Raw genomic sequence first — 8552 nt, forward strand, 5'->3', positions numbered from 1 at the left:
TATTGGAACTACATTAGCGGTCTTCCAGCTTTCCGGTAAGTCCCGTTTCCAGTGACCTGTTATATACCATAGAGAGTGGTACACTTAGTGCTTCTGCACTCTCTTTTAGTATCCATGGTGATACCATTCTGTCAGGCCCAACAGCCTTTGTCACATCCAGCTCCAACAGATTCCTTTTGACCTCATCACTGGTGAGCTCAAATTCCTCAAAGGAATTGGGTTTGTTGCCTACTATCCTAGTATAGGGGCGTCTCCTAGCTCTTTTGTGAAGACCTCCTGGAATCTCTTGAGTGTGTGTGTAATGTTTGTTGCCAAACACCTCGGCCCCGGCCCATACCTACCTACCACCTGGACATCGCAGCCTACACGGTGGACCGTGTAGGCCGGGATGGCCCTTTTTTGGTCCATCGGATTTTTTTTGTAGGTCAGATGGACCGGTGGTCCACCGATCATCGCCTTAAAAATAAAAGGCTAAAACTCAGCCACCACCTCTGTTCCGTTTCTGTAATTATGCACCTACCACCCACAATTATCCAATTTACATTTGACTTCATCAGTGCAAGTAGAACTGCCAGAGATACTTATAGTTATAAGTCGTAATCCAGCTGTGACAACATCCGTTACTCTACTGATGTTGCTGCTTGATTGATAAAGATTTAGCCACCCAAGAGGCGGCACGGGCATGAATAGCCCGAAAGTGGTGGCCCTTTTGAGCCATTACCAGTATCAAGAGCTGATACTGGAGATCTGTGGAGGTGCGACTGCACCCTGCGTAACGGGAGATGTCTACTGGAACAAATGGTCTGATGTTGCTGCTTGATTGATAAAGATTAAGCCACCCAAGAGGCGGCACGGGCATGAATAGCCCGTAAGAAAATTGCTGCTTGCCCCATACAGATGTTTATAGTAGACTAAGCTTGGCGGACAACCTGCTTGTCGTCCACTGTATAAGTCACCTGGGTGACTGCGCCATGTTATATAGCAGCAAACACACGCAGGTGCAACAGCGTCAGCTCTGAACACAACAGGAACTGGACCGTAAAGGAAGGCGATGAAACCTAAGGAAGGGGAAGGAAACTATTGAGCAAATGGTAACGGAATGAAGGGAGGGGGGGGGGAATAAGGTACCAAGTGAAGAAGGAGGTGCGGCGCCGGGCTGAACCTCTGACCAACTCCGCCCACTCACCCACTTAGCCTAGTCAGTGGATTGCCGCTTCCCGTTTTCTTTCACAAATTGTAAAAAATTTGCAAAATTAATATAATATATATATATATATATATATATATATATATATATATATATATATATATATATATATATATATATATATATATATATATATATCCATTTCCTTCCTCCTGGCTCACCACCACTACCCACCTTCCTTTTACACGATCCATTACTACACCCACACTTTTCCCCCTCCCTGACCCACTCTCTCCACTATATACCCACTCTCCCCATCCACATTCTATTCACCTAGCCTAATACACTACGTGACTACCATATAACCTAAGCCACTCTTCCAAAATCCTTCCCACCCTCACCCTAGCACCATAACCCTCTCCTCTACAACCCCTACCCTCACCCTAGCAATATAACCCCCACCCTAGCACCACAACCCCCCACCTTAGCACTACAACCCCCACCCTAGCACCATAACCCCCACCCTAGCACCACAACCCCCACCCTAGCACCACAACCCCCACCCTAGCACCACAACCCCCACCCTAGCACCACAACCCCCACCCTAGCACCACAACCCCCACCCTAGCACCACAACCCCCACCCTAGCACCACAACCCCCCACCCTAGCACCACAACCCCCACCCTCACCCAAAGACCACAACCCCTCCTCCTCAACCATCAACCAACCCATTCCTCATCCCAATGATTCTTCAGGGTTATTGGAGTCCTTTGATAACTTCTAATAGTTGCATAACATGAGATATTAAATATTATAGATATATTTCCATTTATAGATTATACAGAATCTATATTATAAGAGGGAATATTTGTCTGTCCAAGGTTAGAGGCCAGACGCTCAGGGCTAGCCACATCCAATTTTGCGTGGGGAAGGAGGGGAATAGTCTGGCCTATGTTAAGTGCTGTAAGAAACATTATCATTTACAGAGACCCCTCATGCAATTTTCACGGAGTCAAGTGTGAAATATTTGGCAAGATTCCCCTAGAGTTTTTAGTAGTCGTAATCATTTATTTTCTGAGCGTCTCAAACATTCAATACCAGCCTCGAATGCTCAAAGCAATTCTTATACATTCAATACCAGCCTTAAGCATTCAATAGAAGGCTCAAGCATTCTACATCACTCTCAAACAGTCAATACTAGCTTCAAGAATGTAAATTCAGAGCCTCGAACATTCTCTCACATTTGTCAACTGTATGTCAAACTTCTCTAACACTCTATGCGACTAAGGCGTTTATGTACTGTTAATCAGAAATCTTATTTTAATTTTACCAGTCACTCAGCCGTCCTCCACATTAGTTACTCCAGGCGAAGCTAGGATTCCAACATTTATTACTGATCATTCAGGAACGTCAACATTCTTTGAACGTGCCTACATTCACTAGCAGAGACAAGACTTCCGACAGTGAAAGGCTTTTTACCAGCTCCGCTACGAATGAACATTTCTATGACGTAAATGCTCACTCCAGAGAAAGCCCTGACGTCATTGTGCCACTGTTAATAATGACGTCATTGTTTCTAGTGACTTCAGAGTCCAATAGCGTTCTTTTTTCTACCACAGACGTGGCCATACATTTACAATGCTAAGCAGCATATATACATTTTCTTCTGTCCTCCATGGACAGGGTGAGAGATTTGTCAAACATACAGTTCCGGGATTTATTAACCAATCAACCACAGAAGGTGATTGTAGTGCGTTTAAAATGCTAGGCTAAGCTACATACGTAAATACATAGACATACAGATTTATGTATGCTACATAAAGTGTTTGATGTGTCTTTTACATAGTGTCATTAATGCGAACGAAGTCAAAGGTGTGGGATTCACCAAGATTTCTATCGAGGGATAATCAATCCAAAGAGGCATTAGGAAAACAAGACTTACGATCATCTTAAATCTCAGGACACATTCTAGGAGGTGTAATCGTAATTTCTGGGCGCCATCGTAACTAACAAGGGCGTCACAGTTCTGCGTCCCGGCTGCCAGTGACGTCACAGTTCTGTGCCCCGGCTACCAGTGACGTCCCAGTTCTGCGCCCCGGCTGTCAGTAACGTCACTAATGAGCCCGGATGTGATGGCCTCGCAAGTGAAAGGGTTCAGGGAATGGGCAGGTCGGGAGTCGATGGCAGGAGGAAGTGACTGTTGTCGCTGCTCTTTTGGGGACTAGTACAATGTTTGGCAACCTGTACGTTGAACAGGGGCAGGTTCTGGTACCTGCAAGTTGAACAGGGGTAGCCTATGGTACCTGCAAGTTGAACAGGGGTAGCCTATGGTACCTGCATGTTGAACAGGTATGGCATATGGTACCAGGATAGTAGTAGAATAAGCAGGAAAATAGATCGTAGATGCAACATTCCTTTCTGAAGACGTGCTTCAGTGTGTTAACCCCGCCACAACTCCTTTCATTCTACTTCCATCATCATCTTCTAAATGTCTCCCCGTCCTCTTATCTACCCGTTTCTTCTATGTACGTTAACACTACTAACTTCACCGGTGCTAACAAAGTCTTCTGGAAGAGTTGTTTATTTTCAAATGAAATCCGGAAGCCTGATGTCCCCAGGTGAGAATTTAATCCATAACTTTATCATGCACCATGAAATGATATCGTATATTATATTTTTATGTATCGTGATAGATAAATAAATTTTCCTTTATAATTAACACCAGTAAAATGTTATCAATCTTATAATCTACACGACCAGGGAGTAGACACAATATTTCAATATTGATTGATCTTAAGGCTAGATACTTGTGTCCTCCAGACCACTGGGTTAATCATATGTGTCCTCCAGACTACTGGGTTAATCATATGTGTCCTCCAGACCACTGGGTTAATCATATGTGTCCTCCAGACCACTGGGTTAATCATATGTGTCCTCCAGACCACTGGGTTAATCACATGTGTCCTCCAGACCACTTGGTTACTCACATGTGTCCTCCAGACCACTGGGTTAATCATATGTGTCCTCCAGACCACTGGGTTAATCACATGTGTCCTCCAGACCACTTGGTTACTCACATGTGTCCTCCAGGCCACTGGGTTAATCACATGTGTCCTCCAGACCACTGGGTTAATCACATGTGTCCTCCAGACCACTGGGTTAATCACATGTGTCCTCCAGATCACTGGACTAGTCACATGATTCACATTTGTTTAGACTGAAGTGAGTTCAAATATTAATGTTACATTCGGGAAAAATGTAACTTTCGAGGAGCACTCAGGAATCAATTCGCTGTTAACAATAGGCTGCGACTTAAAGTGATTTGTATATACATACGATTTATCACAACGAGTCACATCAACATCCCGTGGGCTTATGGGAAATATCTCTGATATGTGTAATTTTCATGTTGGGGTCCAGGAACCTGTTTTCTACCCCTCCCCTCACCCACCAACCCCCAGAGGAGTGAAGGCCACAGCAATCAGCCCAGGAATTGTGGGTATACAGTGTAGGCCAAGTACTCTAGGTCATGGGATAGCCCCAAGTTCCTGAACCGGGCTACAAGATGTAGGAGTCTACCTGCAAGAGATCTCTACCTGTTATCTCAGCCATACCTTGAGGTGCTTCCGGGGCTCAGCTTCCCCGCGGCCCGGTCGTCGACCAGGTCTCCTGGTTGCTGGACTGATCAAGTAGTAAGCTGGCCATGCCAGCTTACTCGGTATATACTGGTATTTGTTGTTGTTTAAGGTGAGTATAGTGCAGACGTTATACAGCTTGATAGTGTACAGCATATTTCAAATTGTATTATGTTTGTGCATATTTCAGAAATCTGTACAGTGATTCTATGAGAAATCTGAACCATGTCCTCTAACGTTTTTTTTATATGGAATTTCAGATTTATATTCCTGAGAAAAAATACAAAAACAAACAATTGAATGTAAATGAAAGAGAACAATAGAGTTGTATTTTTTTTTGCAGGGATATTCCTGTGCGGACCCTAAGCCTCTGGCTGGCCCACTAAGTGTTGCTTGCGTAATGATATACTGTATTAAATGCAGGCGATGAGTCACAATAACGTGGCTAAAGTATGTTGACCAGACCACACACTAGAAGGTGAAGGGGACGATCGACTTGAGAATGGTCCAGGATGGACCGAAACGTCGTCGTCCCTTCATCTTCTAGTGTGTGGTCTGGTCAACATACTGTATTAAATATTCTGTGCTACGCCATAGGGACTTCAGGTCCTTTAATTGCGACGTTGTGGGTATACTGACTCTTTGTATGCTACGCTGTGGTGATACAGACCCATTGTATGCTATACTGTGGTAATATAAGCCCATTATATGCAACGCTGTGGGGATACAGGTCCATGGTGCGCTAGGCTGTGGGAATGCAGGGTAACATATCCTAATCTGTGTACACGCGGACACAAAATTCTTAAATACTTGACAAACTCGCAAAAAAAAAGTTGTGACGTCACGGGCAGTTTTGACATCTGCTAGTTCCATGTATTACCAGAACTATTAAGGCTTGCTATGGTGAATTCAGCATGGTAGAAGCACCTTAAACCTCTAAATACGTAGGTCGATCTGATGCTGTGTTGAATTTAGGTTAACATACATATAGTTATTTCTCTTATGAAAACAAATTTTCTATCCTAATAAAAAAACATTAGATAAGGACCTCGGGAATAATAATAATTATTTTATTTGTATTATACGTGAGTCAGCAACATTGTTGAACACTTGAGAATAAATTAACAATAATTTATTGTTAATGATAAGAATGCATTGATAATGTAATAATCAATTGATGCTAATATGGGAGTGGTCGTAACCCTTAAGAATCAAATTATAATGTTTGCCAAGTTGGCAGTGTTAGTGAGGGTGAGGCGGAGAGTAGGGGGATGGAGCAGGGGGAGGGGAGAGATGATGAGAGATGAGGGGGAATTGGAGATGAGAAGGAGGGGGGGACGAGGAGCTAGAACATTCCAATCAACAATAAAATCTCTCACATTGCCCATGGAGGACAGAAGAAAATGTATATATGCTGGTTAGCATTGGAAATATGTGGCCACGTCTGTGGTAGAAAATAATAATAATAATAATAATAATAATAATAAAACATAAATATATATTCACACTAGAGACCCTCCTTCACCCCCTTGAGACCAATTACCTGCCCACACGCCTTTGTATCTTTGATGTACGGCTGAATAGTCAATTACAAATATTACCATGCTGAGTCAGTTTGTTTCTGCCTGCAAATGGGCTTCTAATGATGTCTCTCTGTATGTACTGGCTAACTTTGTTGTATACATCTGCGTTAAGTCCACTACGGGCTCACCATAGCCCGTGCTATTGTGTATTGGGGCTCAAGTTTCTGGTCCACATTGTGTACTGGGGCTCAGTTTCTGGTCCACATTATGTATTGGGGCTCAGTTTCTGGTCCACATTATGTATTGGGGCTCAGTTTCTGGTCCACATTGTGTACTGGGGCTCAGTTTCTGGTCCACATTATGTGTTCGCAGCCCCCACTGTCCGCAGCATATTAGGGGCTGGATGATGAACGTATCACAGCAGTCAGTCATGTTATTGGGTGCATGATAAACGTATCACACCAGTCCTTCATGTTATTGGGTGCATGATAAACGTATCACAGCAGTCAGTCATGTTATTGGGTGCATGATAAACGTATCACACCAGTCCTTCATGTTATTGGGTGCATGATAAACGTATCACAGCAGTCAGTCATGTTATTGGGTGCATGATAAACGTATCACACCGACCAGTCATGTTATTGGGTGCATGATAACGTATCACACCGACCAGTCATGTTATTGGGTGCATGATAGACGTATCACACCAATCAGAAGAGGGAGTAAATGAATCCATTACAACCTAAGTTCAATTTGTAAGTCTTCGCAGTGTTCATAAGCAACAAATATGAAACGTTTGTAAAGAAATCAAAGTTCGAAATTTAGTATGCACGAATGTGTTGACTGCCAGAAATTGTATAAATTATTTTGAGTTTTGTAATACGACATACACTAGATTTTCTGAATCACTGGCTGCATGAGGCTACGCTGTATACCATCTGTTTTTAATTTCTATTTTCCAGAAATCTATAGTTTTTAAAGTAATCTTTTAGCATCTAAGGAAGTGACTTCTACAAATCCCCTAAAAATTAGTGGATATTTATTAAAACAAATCCATATTAGGCTTTTTGTGCAGGGGAAAATCTACTATGTAAAAAATGTTCTATTTTACGTCTGGGAACTAGCATTATAACATTAGTATCTCGTTCGTAAATGCCGACTAGTATACTACTGGAAAACTGTTGGAAGAGGTAGCATATGTTAGGTAGTAGTGTTGGGGAGAGACATGGAGAGAGGGAAGGTGGGGAGGACCTGCTGCATGGGTAACAGCTTCTCCTCCATATTGATCTACCCAGACTTTGGGCCTTGGCAAATGGAGCGTAACTCCTTAGTCCGTGGTCACTGACTTACCGTCATCCCTCTAGCAGGCGAGCGCGATTCCTGCTACCGCGAGGTCTTCGCCCCCTTCGGCAGGATCACTGCAGTTCATATGGACAAATATGTACTTATCTAGTTGTGCTTGCGGGGGTTGAGCTCTGGCTCTTTGGTCCCGCCTCTCAACTGATGTACAGGTTCCTGAGCCTATGGGTAAGACCACGCGTGGTTGACCGCATCGGTCAAATGAGTATGGGGTTGAAGCTATGGAGAATTGAGGCCAAGCCGATAGAGATTGCATTTGAGTCGGCGGTGTTAGTGTACAAGTGTAGTGGGTTGGGTAAGAGCGAGGCTGGGAGAGGTAAGGCTCACCGGTGTGTGCTACAGCCCGGTAAAATAGGCGCTAACAGCGACGGTACCTGCCTTTTCAGCCCCCTAAGAGCGGTCACTCGGTTCCGCCTGGCCTAAAAATGGTTAAGCATCCCGTTTAGTGCTGAGTACCAGCTTATTGTGTCTGCATTAACGCAGATATTGATTCTATAGCTGCTGGTAAGAATAAATAATAATATTTCATCTTTGGCGAGCTTTGAAACCGAGTAGAAAACACATATTAATGTGTTTTTCGTTGGTGTTCCGTGCAGCCTAGCGTCTTCCCGAGGAGCGGCACATTCTTGGGGCGACGGTGGGCGGGGTCCACAGGCCTTCATCGTCTTGTGCCTGGCGTACGATATTACCTGTGCTCTCAATATTCACGACTCTTATCCCATAGCTCTGGGAGTACTAGGAAAGAGATTTCCAGCTGGAGTTTGGCTCAACGACTTGTAATCAACATAGGAGAGTTGTAGCTGTATAAATAATCAGTGAAGAACACACCGGAGGGTACAAGTTGGCCTCCACTTGCCGGCGTCGTGGGGTCTGTCGAGAAGGAGCGG

This window comes from Procambarus clarkii, chromosome 35, assembly GCF_040958095.1.
Source record: "Procambarus clarkii isolate CNS0578487 chromosome 35, FALCON_Pclarkii_2.0, whole genome shotgun sequence".
NCBI classification, from domain to species: Eukaryota; Metazoa; Arthropoda; class Malacostraca; order Decapoda; family Cambaridae; genus Procambarus; species Procambarus clarkii.